The following is a 13499-nucleotide window of genomic DNA, read 5'->3' as shown; positions in this document are numbered from 1 at the left end:
TCATCCATGCTTGTTTGTCACAACCTGGGAATTCTCTTTCTGGATGTTCTCTCATGACCAACTATGTTTTGTATTAGTGCATCAGCTTTTCATCGCTGTTATTGCTGACAACGTTCAAAGAAATTTGGTTTATTAATATCCATGAAAAACTGTATGAAAAATGTAGCTTTTCTATTAAACCAGACTGTAGCCTCCATGGCAATACTGAATTTTGAATTTAACCGTTATCTTCACATCCATTTTATGAGTGCGGAAGGCATGTCTTCTCTCTCCAGATTAACCAGTATGGTACTTTGTTCTGAATCAAAGCCCCAGTGAACCTCTCCTTACTACCTCACATTAGACCTCACTCAATTACATGAAGAAAAATAAAGAACTAAGCCTCTTATAATTTTCACAGCCAAGAAGGCATTAGTCTATGGAGATTTATTTTCTTCCCAGACATTGGGACATTTCACATGTATCTGATTTTTTAAGCCCCTACATGGTGCATTGGTTAATTAATTAACCACCCATTTACCCATATGGCAGCCTGTGGAATATTATTTAATGTCCTTCATGACTGTAGTCATGAGGGGACAGCAGGACCTATGGATTCATAAGGAGAAGTCAAAAGACTAAATTAGGAACATTCCTCTATTAAAATAGACATCTCAAGAAGGTCACTTATTATTCTAAAGACACAAAATATCTGCCTCTCCCCCTGAGAAAGGCCAAAAAATCTCTATTGATTAGATATAAACATATTTGACGCCCTATCTGAACCCCAAGAAATAATGATGTGCAAACAGATCACTGTCAGTAATCACTCTTTTTTCTGTTTCATATAGGGACAGGATAATTCCCAAGATAAACTGAATGTATTTGACAAGCATTGAGCATCAGGGAATGCACCATGATATAATAAGGAGATTGAAAATAAACTTGAAATCTTACTTAAATTTTTAAAAAATTCTTTTAAATTATTCATTCATTGATTTTTTTTGAGAGGAGTCTCACTCTATCACCCAGGCTGTACCGTAGTAGTAAGAGCATTGCTCACTATAACCTCAAACTCCTAGGCTCAAGAGATCCTCCTGCCTCAGCCTCCTGAGTAGCTAGGACTACAGGTGCATGCCACTATACTTGGCTATTTTTTTATTTTTTATTTTTAGCAGATAATGTGGTCTTGCTATGTTGCCCAGGTTGATCTCAAACTCCTGGCCTCAAGTGGTCCTCCTCCTCAGGCTCTGAAAATGCTGGGATTGTGAGTATGAGCCGTTGAACTGGGCCTGCAATCTCACTTTGATTTTTTGTAACAGAGAGGTTCTTGGGACTAGGAATTCTGCTTTACTAGCAGGATAAGTTTCATTTAACCTTGGTGTTTTTTGGTTTTGTTTGTTTGTTTTTTTCCCTCTAACAAGAAGTATTGTGCCTGACTCTAACTTCTCATTGACCTTAGGTTCTACAGTTGCTTAGCAATTGTCTTACCCGTAAACTGTTGACAAAATGGTTTGGTGTTAAGACATCTGTTTACAGACCAATGATAAGGTTGTAGTTGCTCTTGTCTCATGAAACTGGAGAGAAATATGAGGTGGAATACTTTCCTCAGAAAGGTAACCTACAGCACATGCAGAAGAGTGGACTGGGCTCAGCAAAACTCTTTGTGGGGATGAGGGTCTGATTCCCTACCATTCACTAACTTTATCTTCAGCACCCACTTATATTTCTCTCTTCATTCTCCTCCTTTCTTTAGCATCCTAAATGAACAACAGTCATATTTCTAAATATTCTCTTAAAATTGCTGTACCAAATAGAAGATCAGTAGAAACTAAACATCTAGAGCTGAGCTGAGGACTGCAATTAAGGATTTTACTAAACTTTGGAAAAACAAAAAAATTGGTGCTGAATTTCAAATACTGATTACTTTAAATACTTTTTCCTATCCTACCAGTTAATTAAGGTCTGACTAAATTAACTGGTAGCATACGATATGCTATCTCCCCAGTCTGACTCCATGTTTCTCTCCATCTCAGTTTTCCTATCATTTACCTATTCCTCATTCTTTCCACACTTCTCAAACTTTGCTAAATGAAGACATTCCTTTGATTACTGTAACTACTTGCATATTTTATTTCCTCCTTTTGATGTTGGGAAGCTATTTTTTAAGTTTTAGTTTAAAATTAACTTTGTGAAGCATGTTTTCCACCATATCTCATCAACTAATCCAATATCTAAACTGTAAACCAACTTGTTTCTTGTCCTTTTATAACACTTGCTTGTTGTATTATAATTTATTTTCTTATATGTTCTTCTAAAATGTTATGTAATCTTCATAACATTTTATATATAATCAGTACCTTATTCATCTGTGCATCCCTTAAGCCAATGACTAAAATATTTCAATAAATGAGTGTTGAATGAATAAATAAATGACTTTTCTTCCAAACACCAGAAACCCTTAAAGGTATTTGGCCACAGAAGAAGCCATACACACACCAGAAGGTAAATACATGTTGCTGACTTTTGATCATCCGTGCAGAGAGTTAAAAGTGGTGAAGTTTTAATTCATGCCTTATTTCAAATATATTCCAGCTGTTTCCTGCCTCCTAGACAATATTTATCCAGGCAATCACAATTCCAACTAATATTAGCATGAACAAATATATAATTATATAAATAAACTGACTAGAAAAAAATCTAAACACTCTTTGAATTGTCTAGATGTCTATTCCTATCTGTTGACATAGAAAATTGAAGGTTTTGTCTGTTTTAAGCTTTGTGAAACATGCAAACCTTTGTAAAAATCAATATAAAATTTGAAAAAAGGATTTCCCACTTTATCTTTCTTAAGAGAATGTGTAGGTGTATTACAAAATTCTTAATGTTGGTCAGGGTTATAGTAGACCCAGATGCCCTAGCAGTGCCAACATCATGAGAACAGCTATAGGGTACAAAGGAGACCCAGTACATCTACAAGGGAGACATAACACCCCTGCAAGTCATGCAAAGCATATATATTACTCACAAATGAGTGGCAATAAATAGAAGCACGTTAGTTCACGTGAGCTGCTATAACAAAATATCTTAGCCTGGGTAACTTATAAATGACAGAAATTTATGGTTCACAGTTCTGGATGATAGGAAATCCAAGATAAAGATAGCAGAAGATTTAATGTCTTGTGAGGGCTCACTCTCTGCTTCAAAGATGGTAACTTTTCTGTGTGTCTTCATATACTGAAAAAGGTAAACAAGCTCCCTCTGGCCCTTTTCATAAGGCACTAATCCCCCTATGTGTATGTGTGTACTCTGTTTTAGAAAATTCCTGTAAAATTTTCTACCACCCGCCAGAGTCCCCACTTCTTAATACTATTAAATTGGGATTAAGTAATAACATATGAATTTTGAGGAGGAACAAACATGCAGACCATAACCCCTAGGATCCGAAGTGAGCCAGTGCCTTAAGCTGCCCAGGGCTTATGAAGGCAGGTCTGTGATGCTCCATTTTGCACCATGGGTGATGAATTTGTAAAGAACGTTACACTGAGTTCCACACCCTTCGTAACTATCACATATAAATGATGTTTTTCACTACACTTCAACTGGATTTAAAAGTGCTTATGGTCTTTATCTACTGATTAACTCATGGTATACCAAAGTCATTTCTCCTTCTATTTTCCAATATGATCTCCTTTACATTATACAGGCTCTGCAATTGTTTGTTTGTTGGTTTGTCTTTTTATAAAGGAAAAACCTATCGGACAGATTTTTAAATGTTTTTGAGACAGGGCATGGCTCTAACTTCAGCATAGAGTGGTTTTTGGGTGCTTGGATGGGTGCTTCTGGAATCCTAAGGTGTTTCTTGGGTCACTTGGGTGATTCTTGAATCACTAAGTTCAAGTGTTGCCATATATCCTGTTCTAGGAGTGATGAAGACATAGCTCAGGTTTTGCCAGCACTTTCTCTTTAACTTAGGATGTTGCATTTTTGTATCTAAGAACTACAAGCACAAGGGGGAAGAAATGGATCAAGCAAGGTTGTCTGGGTAGCCGTCCTCCTATATGTATAAGTGTATATATGTGCATATATATGCACAAATGCACATATACATATAAATACACACATATACATATATGAAGATCTGTACATACACATAGACACACATGTGTATATGGTTGTGTACGTGTGTATTCTGTTTTAGAAAATTTCTATCAAATATTCTGAAATTTTTACATTACATAATGCTATACTGGCTTAAGTAGGCACTAAGATTAGGCTTCCCTCCACTGGAAATTGTCGTGCATTCAACATGTATGTGTTTAGAATATAATGGAATACAGTCTTAGGCATCTTTCTAGTAATAATTTTATTTACTTGGCTGTTATCTATTTTCAAGTCATTTGAGTCAGTGATCTAAACATTTTTTTTTTAATTATTAGTATACTTTAAGTTCTAGGGTACATGTGCATAACGTGCAGGTTTGTTACATATGTATAGTTGTGCCATGTTGCTGTGCTGCACCCATCAACTCGTCAGCACCCATCAACTCGTCATTTACATCAGGTATAACTCCCAATGCAATCCCTTCCCCCTCCCCCCTCCCCGTAATAGGCCCCGGAGTGTGATGTTCCCCTTCCCGAGTCCAAGTGATCTCATTGTTCAGTTCCCACCTATGAGTGAGAACATGTGGTGTTTGGTTTTCTGTTCTCGTGATAGTTTGCTGAGAATGATGGTTTCCAGCTGCATCCATGTCCCTACAAAGGACACAAACTCATCCTTCTTTATGACTGCATAGTATTCCATGGTGTATATGTGCCACATTTTCTTAATCCAGTCTGTCACTGATGGACATTTGGGTTGATTCCAAGTCTTTGCTATTGTGAATAGTGCTGCAATAAACATATGTGTGCATGTGTCTTTATAGCAGCATGATTTATAATCCTTTGGGTATATATCCAGTAATGGGATGGCTGGGTCATATGGTACTTCTAGTTCTAGATCCTTGAGGAATCACCACACTGTTTTCCACAATGGTTAATCTACTTTACAGTCCCACCAACAGTGTAAAAGTGTTCCTATTTCTCCACATCCTCTCCAGCACCTGTTGTTTCCTGACTTTTTAATGATTGCCATTCTAACTGGTGTGAGATGGTATCTCATTGTGGTTTTGATTTGCATTTCTCTGATGGCCAGTGATGATGAGCATTTTTTCATGTGTCTGTTGGCTGTATGCATGTCTTCTTTTGAGAAATGTCTGTTCATATCCTTTGCCCACTTTTTGATGGGATTGTTTGTTTTTTTCTTGTAAATTTGTTTGAGTTCTTTGTAGGTTCTGGATATTAGCCCTTTGTCAGATGAGTAGATTGCAAAAATTTTCCCCCATTCTGTAGGTTGCCTGTTCACTCTGATGGTAGTTTCTTTTGCTGTGCAGAAGCTCTTTAGTTTAATTAGATCTTAACATTTTTATTCAAAAATGACCATTACTGATATGGATTTAAACAGTGCATTATTGAGCATGTCTTTAACTTTGAAAATAGATTCTTCCAGTCATATAAGTTTCTTAGAGATTTTGAGAAACATTTTTAGATGATTTTGACCAACACAAAGAAGAGACCATTGTTGCCTAACTTAGCTTGGAAAAAAAAAATATATGTATAAAAGCCACCAATGCCCCTGAGAGATTCTATATTTTTAATCTTCTTCACCCAAACCAATTTTTGCAGTTTACAAGTCTCAGGTATATATTTAAAATATATTTATTTATTTATTGCATTGTTAGTTTTGCTCTGTGCATCAAGCTCAATAAAACTACCTGTATATACAAAGTATTTTCAAATTATGAGATTAAATCATGCTTATGAGAAACCACCACTACAAACAGCAAAATGGGTACACATCTTTCTTACGTTTCTCCTTTCTTTTTTCTGTTTTTCCAAGTTCTGGATAATACATTGTCTAGTTTCTAGTGCTAGTTGTGCCACTAATAAATTCTATAATCTTTCAGAAATTACTCATTATTTCTTGACTTTATGTTCTCAAAAATAATTTGATGCTACTGTAATAGATAAGACTAATAAAGATAAAAGCAATATTTTAGACTCATTATTATGTGTGAGGAACTAATCTAAATAGTTGACCTTTACAACCATAGAGATAAGTAATATAATTGTCAATTTACAAAGAGGAAACTAAAGGCAGAAAAGTTAAATAATTTGTGGATAGTTATCCACGTGACTGGGTGACTGTAGATGGTGAATCCTAAACTGATTTCAGAATCCATGAACTTCACCAATGCCTCAGAGGAGATGAAAGTTCTTTTAAATCTCAATGTGTAGTCTTTCTAAAGTCACTACTTAATCTATAAGAACCTAGATCTAAGGTTTTAGAACAAACTGAAAAGGAAATATTATCTTGTCAAAAGATCAAATATTTAAATATGGGATTTGTGTTGATCAAAACATTGAAAAAAAAGGACGATGAGGTCATCTAGAAATTTCTATTTTACTGAAGGAAAGTAAATAGTATTTGATTATGTTGAAATACAATGACATAATTACAAACTAGCATTATGTTAATCTATGGCTACTGTAATTCTGTTCATTGTTCACTAAAATTTATTTACATGGAATTTGTGTGTGTGTGCATGCATATGCGTGTTTTGAGTGTAGTGATTACCTGTCAACAGAAGTTCATAAAAGAAGAAATCACTAAAGATTTTTGAAACTCATTTTCTTGTTTACTAATTTATTATATTCAGTAAAAGACATATCTTAGTTATCTTGTTTTTCTGACTTCCAAATCTATAGATAGGATTGACATTCATCCAATTAATAGCATGTGCTGTGGAATGGAAAGGTAAAAGGCATACACTCTATTTAATTTACTACACACATGATATGGTTTGGATCTGTGTCCCCTGCAAATCTCATGTTGAACTATTAATCCCCAATGCTGAAGGCAGGGTCTGGTGGGAGATGACTGAATCATGGTGGCAGTTTCTCCTAGTGCTGTTCTCGTAGTAGAGTGCTCATGAGATCTGGTCATTTCAAAGTTTGTGGCACATCCCAACTCTCTCTCTTCCTCCTGCTCCTGCCATATAAGACATGCCTCCTTTCCCTTCATCTTTTGCCGTGATTGTAAGTTTCCTGAGGCCTCTCCAGAAGCAGATCCTGCCATGTTTCCTGTACAGACGACAGAATCATGAGCCAATGAAACATCTTTTCTTAGTAAATTACCCGGTCTCAGGTATTTATTTATAGTAGTGCGAGAATACACTAATAATGTGTGTGTATGTGTGTGTACATGTGCATGTGTGTACTCTTCTATAGTTATATATATTTTTTCCATACAAACTCATGAAAACATTTGCAGATGGAAAGAAATGGAACATTTATCTGGATTAAGTAATGATAATTTAAAAGTAGGCCTTAAGGTCAGTGAGTTTACAGAGCTTTGGCATCCTGCATGCTTTTTTATTTCTCTCTGACCCTTCTTGCTTCTGGCTTCCTACATTCTCTCATTGTTTTATATATATATATATATATACACACACACACACACACACACATATATATACACACACACACACACACACATACATATATAATATATATACATATATAAAATATATATATTATATACATATATAATGTGTATATATGTGTAAATGTATGTATATACATATATATTCTCTCTCTATATATATGTGTGTGTGTGTATATATATATAAATAAAAACATGCTTTCCCTTCTCACTCTACTACTTGTTTCCTTATTCTTTCCCATGCCAATTCTTTAGGTTTCTATGTGGAAACAATGAGTGCTGCCAGTACATGAATGGCTAAAAAAGGACACTAAACTCATGTATTTCTTCTTCCCCCAACTACAAGCTCGTATTGCCCAAGGTAAGTCCCATAGACCTTGTTTTTTTTTTGTTCATAAAGAGACACTGACTTATCTCGCAAGAACTGCTACTGAGGAAAATGAATAATTACAGTGCACAAATACTGATTATAAATATGGAATTCAAAAATTTCTAGGTTTTTAAAAACCTATAAATCCCAAATTACATTACTGACTTTATACATTTCATCAAAATGCTTATAAATGTTATGTATCAGGGGATGTTAGGGGCTCAATAAGTAAAAGTGAACTATGAAAATTGTTTAATTTAAAGGGACCTAAAAACTATTGGGGAGTGACAACTACATGAAGAAAAACTTTAATGCAACGTGATAATATGAAAGGTAATTTTGGGTATAACAACATTTGTAAGACAACAATATTACATGTAATGCCAGCACTTCAGTTAGTAGCAATTGCTTCTCCACAGGGTTTAAGTCATTCTTTTAAAAATATGGTAAATTCAAAATGACAATGATAGATTGAAGAACTCTGTCATTATTTGGAATAGAAACTTCAAGATTGTTAATTAGGTTCTGGATACAGATAAACATCTTATATGTATTTTATTTCATATAAAATAAATTCCTACATGCTTTATGAGTGGGAAGTGTTCATGTTCAATACCTTGATTTTCTACTTATCTATTTTGTCTGTGGTCATCCATTTGTAAGTTTAGGGGTTAAAATTTTATTAAAAAGCTTATTAGATTCAGTATTTCTATATTGTATTTGAAATTTCCAATATTAAAATATATTAACTGTAAGAACAAAAGTCTTCAGTATAGTAAAATTTTGAAAGACATGGAAGTAAGTACATTAGAAAGTTATATCTCCCGCAGCAACAGTAACTCTGCCCCTGTGCACAGATGGAGCATTTTGGCACTGCATATATACTCTAATGTGTATGTCTTTTTATATATACTACATGTAGCTTGCCAGAGCTATTTTCACTCTGGGAACCATTAACTGAAATTTTCTGACCCAGGTGTATTCATAATCAAGGTCTTAAAATCATAGTAATACAGTTTTTGGCAAACATTTCCTTTCCTTCTTTTATTTTCAAAATATATGAAGAAAATAGTGATATTGATTGCTCAGAGAAATGAAGGTAGTTTTGAATAAATGTACATTCATAAACCTATATTTTATAACTACCTAACAGAAGACATACAGGTTCTGTCGAGGGCCCAGTAACTTATTATTTTAATAAAACAATAGTAAAACTACATGCTTTATGATGATAGCTCCTTGTTCTCTAGTATTTTGAGGCCAATTTGCAGCAGCAATAATAACCCTTACTCTCTACCTAAAAGAGAAGTGGTAAAATTTGATCTATCCAAATATTCATCCACGAATTATTTTCTCTTTTGTATTTTTTATTTTCACTGATCTGAAGTATTTATCACACTGAAGACAAATGAAAGAGACACTTTTATTGATAATTTTCTTTCTTGAATACTCTGATTGATTTTCTGGAGTATAATATATCCCAAATATATATCCTGAATGATGTTGGAATGCTTTATTCCTTTGGACTGAAAATTAATATCCTTTTGGTTGGTGAGGGTAATGGTCTTGCCATGAAACTAAAGAAAATGACATGATATTGAGTGTGATACTAGAATGGCCCTATCTCATTTGGTCACAAATTTAAGACTAGAAAGATTGCTTCAGTCGTGTGCTGGTAAATGTCTAACAACAAGCTCTCTGAAAGGAATTTTTAAAAATCTCTGGTTTAGGCCGGGCACGGTGGCTCATGCCTGTAATCCCAGCACTTTGGGAGGCCAAGGTGGGCAGATCACGAGGTCAGGAGATAGAGACCATCCTGGCTAACACAGTGAAACTCTGTCTCTTCTAAAAATACAGAAAAAAAACAAAACAAAACAAAACAAAAATTAGCTGGGCGTGGTGGCAGGCACCTGTAGTCCCAGCTACTTCGGAGGCTGCGGTTTGTAGTATTTCTGCATTTTCATGATGTAATTATTCCCACCAAAGTTGATTTCAAGCTATAAATGCAGCAGCAAACAACTTCGAGAGTTTTAAAAACCAGCAATTAGGTATTGTAAGCCACATATACTGGTTCTAGCACTGCACTACATTGTTGTTACCTAAGAAGGCATGAAATTGTCCATTTCAAATAACATAACTTTAAGTCAACCTGGTGCCATAAAGAAAAACTCCTGATAAAAGGACATTTACTTTGGTCTAGTAGTTCTTATGCATTCAATATTAATGAATAATTTGTTTCTTCATTTCAAATACCTGAATATTTAAAACTCTAAAGAAATTTCTGTTGTACGTCTATTGGGACTTTCATGGTAATACAGATCTGAGAATGATTTTTGTCTACATTTTACCTGAGCTAGCCTTTGATTAAGAATGTAATGAATTCCCTTGTAATCATGACACATTATGAACATTCTTTAGGAGAGTACAGATCTTTTGGGGGGAAGAATCCAGATGAGATGAATCTTGGTAACCTAGTCGGTATCTAACAGGGGGTTCTGAAGTAGTCAGAATATTGAATAAATATATTTTATTTATTGAATAAATGTATTTGATTCTGGATAAATGAAGAAATGAGTGAGTGATTGAAAAATTGTGCTCTTTGGCATCTGACATGCAAGCATATGTCAAGGAATATGAGTATGTTACTTGTAAAATAGATTTGAAATAAATGATTTATTGTTTCATTATTCTGACAGAGGAAAACAAATGTAATCCCTGAACTTTTATTTGTTTTAAAAAGGAAAAATAATTTGAAGTCTGTAGACACCACTGTGGTAAAGACTTTTGTAAATAGAATTTGAACAGGCTAAGGACTTATTGATTTAATAATCACAGCTTTGTTACAGTAGGTGGAATTGAGGGACTCTACGCTAATGTTGTTTGATGAAGAACAATGGGAAAATAGACACAGACATTGTTACATAGGAGTATATCTTACAGCGATTCATGTATAGGATATTCTATTAAATATTCAGTGAGCTATGCACATCATTAGACATTCCTGCTGCCACAATGAATCACCTTTCTGAACACTCTGATGCACCTAGACATGGGGTGGGGAGCTCAGGCTGGCTGACTTGCTTCTAAATAAGGATCTGCTGACTAATTCACATAAACTTCTCTTGCATTTCTAATAGGTTCACAGAGACTCCTTTATTAAAAAGCAGCATCTGAAGACAAACAGAAGCTCCCATTTCACGTATTGCTTTCTACTGAAAAGATTTTGGAAATGTCAGAGGGAATTTCTTATTTCTACAATGACTGTCATTCAATTTCATGGGGAAGAACACAGAGATGGAGAGGATAGAAATGGTAACTTTTTTTTCTTTTGAGACAGAGTTTCACGCTGTAACACAGGCTGCAGTGCAGTGACACAGTCTCAGCTCACTCCAACATCCATCTCCTGAGTTCAAGTGATTCTCACGCCTCAGCCTCCCCAGTAGCTGGGATTACAGGTGTACACCACCACGATTGACTGATTTTTGTATTTTCAGTAGAGATGGGGTTTCACCATGTTGGCCAGATTGGTCTCGAACTCCTGACCTCTAGTGATTCACACACCGTGGCCTTCCAAAGTGCTTGGATTACAGACATAAGCCGCCATGCCCAGCCCCCAGAAATGGTAGCATCCTTGAATACACAGGATATTCCTGTGCAATATATAATTGTCCTGTCCAAAATGTAGATTAATGTGTGTGATGGCCAGCCTCTAAGACGGCCCTGAAAGATTCCCAACTCATGGTGTGTATACACTTGTATATTTCCAGCCTCCATGTTGTACCAGGGTGGTCTGTGTGTTCAATTGTATATGGCAAAAGAAATGATATGTTACTCCTGAGGTTACACTATAAAAGACACTTAGTTGCACTTGCTTTCTCTCTATCTCATGACTTGCTCTGGAGGAAGCCAGCTGTGCTGTCATAAGGATATTCAGGACTGACTAGGAAGAGGTTCACAAGTCAAGGAACTGATGTCTCTACCCAACAGCCAAAGGGGAACAAGTTCTGCCAACAGCAGTCTGAGTGAGATGGGAAGCAGAGTTGTAGCATTTGTTGAGCCCCAGTTGAGCATTCATTTGACTGAAGTCCTAGCCAACAGCTTTACTGCAATCTCATGAGAAATGTTGAGCCAGAACCACCCAGCTAAGCTGCTCTCAGAAATCTGGTGGCAAATATTTTACTGATTTATCTGAGAAATTCCATACCTATAGATAATTGGTCTATTTGTATTCTATACAAAACCTAAAATATTCCCTACTGGCAAGGAAATTTTTGAGACTTTCAATGTGGTCTTTAGCATAGATTAGAAACGATGTCATATGAAATATTTTTATAGTCTATTTTTCTTAAGAATTCTATAATATATTTAAATATGTATATTATATGACACCTTTATAATATTAAGTTTCTTGTGGTTATTTGAAGGAATTGTTCAATATTTGCAATATGTTCAGTGTAAATCCTCTTAAATATCCAATTTGATATTTTTCTCTTTTGATGTTATACATTGTTGTGAGTTGGATGTTAAACTAATTGAATTTGTGGTGGGACAAGAAAAAACTAAAAGTATGAAACCATTCCACTTTATGTAAACCTTAAAATCATTTCTCTTTTGTTAAATAAATGGTTTTAAAATTGCCTTGTTTGAAAAATCTATTTTATTCATTTATCCTATTGAAATATTCATGTATTACTTCAGATGCTCCACTGTGCTGATAACCACATTGATTAAAATGAAAGTCATAGTGATGAGAATAGAGAATTTTCCTATATTTAGAATCAGATTTTCAAACTGGGAGTATGAGAGGAGACACAATAATTTGTGTCTCAATATCGTTGTGACTTAGAAGTGTAGAAATTTACTTGGCCTATTTTGTGGATAAAGTTCAACTTCACTTTTATTCTTTAGATCGGTCTTGACCCTGGCTGGTCCTAGGAAATGATAGGAGATGAGAGATTTTTGAGAATACAAGAAAGGAAAAGAGAAAAGAGTGTTGCAAACAAGGGAAGTGTTGATATAATAATATTTAAGGTCAAGATTCTGTAAATGAGCATATTTAGCAACTAAGATAATCATTCCTGAGCATGGGCAATCTGTGTAACACAGTGTAATCAGGAAAATGCTGATAATTTAAAGTCTTATACTGACATACTTGGTCCTATGGGTATGAATTCTGATTTATGGTTTATAATATTGACTCACAAAAGGAATATAATTCCTAAATAATGCTTGGACTACAGGATTACAATGTTTCCTTTTATTTGAAAACAATAATAATTTACTGAATATCACTGTAGGGTCTGGTAACATTACCGTGAATGAAGAAGAAAAATAAAGTCCCTGTCCTCATGAATGTATTCTAGTGTGGTAAGACAACAAGTAAGTAAATATATAACACACTTTGTATATCAGGTAGTCTAGTAGTTTGAATACTATCTCCCATAAATTCTTGTCCATCTAAAAATGTCAGGATGTGAACTTATTTGGAAATAGGGACTTGACTGATGTAATCAAATAAAGATAAGTAATACTGGACTGGCGGGGGGACCTAAGTCCAGTGGTATGTGTCCTTATGAGTAAGGAGGAGGACATACAGAGGAGGACCTGA

General features: G+C 35.0%; 1 long non-coding RNA gene across 1 annotated transcript; it reads left to right on the top strand.

Annotated features, from left to right (window-relative positions):
• The first annotated feature begins 1483 nt into the window (after positions 1 to 1483).
• On the top strand, positions 1484 to 11298 carry LOC126930103 (uncharacterized). Its single transcript, XR_007717451.1, has 3 exons — positions 1484 to 1595; positions 7777 to 7882; positions 11029 to 11298. It is a non-coding gene; the product is annotated as an uncharacterized LOC126930103 (long non-coding RNA).
• The last annotated feature ends 2201 nt before the right edge of the window (positions 11299 to 13499 follow it).

Source organism: Macaca thibetana, chromosome 11 (assembly GCF_024542745.1).
Source record: "Macaca thibetana thibetana isolate TM-01 chromosome 11, ASM2454274v1, whole genome shotgun sequence".
Lineage (NCBI taxonomy): Eukaryota > Metazoa > Chordata > Mammalia > Primates > Cercopithecidae > Macaca > Macaca thibetana.
The sequence above is the reverse complement of the archived record's forward strand: the minus strand, read 5'-3'. Positions and strand labels throughout refer to the sequence as shown.